Source organism: Panthera uncia (genome assembly GCF_023721935.1).
Source record: "Panthera uncia isolate 11264 chromosome C1 unlocalized genomic scaffold, Puncia_PCG_1.0 HiC_scaffold_3, whole genome shotgun sequence".
In the NCBI taxonomy this organism is placed as follows: domain Eukaryota; kingdom Metazoa; phylum Chordata; class Mammalia; order Carnivora; family Felidae; genus Panthera; species Panthera uncia.
This window is the reverse complement of record NW_026057584.1, coordinates 3,231,040-3,232,529: the sequence shown is the minus strand read 5'-3', so window position 1 is coordinate 3,232,529 and position 1,490 is coordinate 3,231,040.

Genomic DNA, 1,490 nt, shown 5'->3' with positions numbered 1-1,490 from the left:
CTGGCCGACACTCGACAGGACACTCACTCGGTGTGCCGATGGCCGCGTCCAGTCCCACCCCTGCCGGGTTCCACCCCTGCTATGCGACTCAGTTTCAGTTTCAGTTTCAGAACCCTCACCAGGGACGGAGAAGCCCTCTCTGCCTCCCAGCCGGCCCTGAGGTTAGAGGCCTTGCCCTCCAGCCCCAGGCCGTCTGCCCCGGTGTCCTCCGGGCCCCTGGGATGCTGGCCGGGGTTTCCCCGCGGGCTCTCCTTCCAGGGCCGAGTCGCCTGCTGTCACGCCCCTCCGCATCTCCAGCACCGGTGGCTCCGGCCACGTCCACAGCCTTTCTCTGCCTCCTGCCGACCTTGGGCCATGCCTTTTCACCTCCCCAGGCCTCTGTCTCCGTCCGTGAGATGACAGAGCTGGGGGTTGGAGAGAACGGGATTCGATGGGCCAGCGGCTTTCCCGTCAGGCCTTCCCGAATTCTCTGGGTCAGAGACAAGGCCCACGCCGGTCAGTACGGCCCCACTGACAGACTCGTGTTCTGCTGCTGTGCCCTGCTCCCCCCGGGGCGCTCCAGAGGACCCGGGCCCCGAAAGGAAGCCTCCCTTGGGCCTCCTGTCCTCTCCTCCAGCTGACCGGCCACCCTGGCCACACGGCCCAAGGCAGCGGCAGGGCCCCCCCTGCAGGCTCGGGGGAGCAGGGACATAAGGAATTTTTCACAGAGAACCAGTGTCTGAAGGGGACTCTGGGCACAGGAGGCTGGCACCCCACCCTCAGATGTGCGCTGTTAGATCAGAGAACATACAGATGGAAGGTTCCCAGGCACAGCCACTTCCTGTGTGCCCCCCCCCCCCCCCCCCTGTGTCCCCCGCACCCTACTCCCTCAGAGGACAGCCCAGGTGCTGCAGGGTGTTGAGCAAACATGGCACCAGGGGCTCTAGGGACAAGCCCCTAATGGCTGGCCACGGATGTGACTTGGCCCCCGGAGGGTGGCCCGCACCCAGGCCACGGGCCCGAGGAGGGCTGGCCCAGAGCAAAGGGGGCTTGGGGGGAGGAGCACAGGACAGTTGTGCCTGCCCCAGCAGGCAGTGTGTGTGTGTGTGTGGGGGGGGGGTTCCGGAACCTTCCTCTGGGAACCGCCTCCTGCAGTCACACCTCCTGGGACAGAGGTCCCCTGCAGGGTCCTCGACTGCCTGTGGAACCTGGTGGGTGGCAGGCTCACTGCTGGATGGAACACACAGACGGACGCCCGGGGGGGGGGGGGGGGGGGGAGGAGCCGCTGGCTCAGGCTCTGTGCCCTCCCGGGGACCCGGCCCACGCGTGAGTTCGCGAATAAAGACCCCCGTTCCCGGCCGGCCTTCACTGTGCTTTTTGTCTCCCGTGCCCACAGCGAGGGGACAGCCGCCTGTGCCCTGAGAGAGTCCTGGCACTGGGTGGGCACCGATCCCCCTGTCCCCAGGTCCACCAGACACGAGAGCCAACGTCCTCAGCCCCACAGAGCCTCC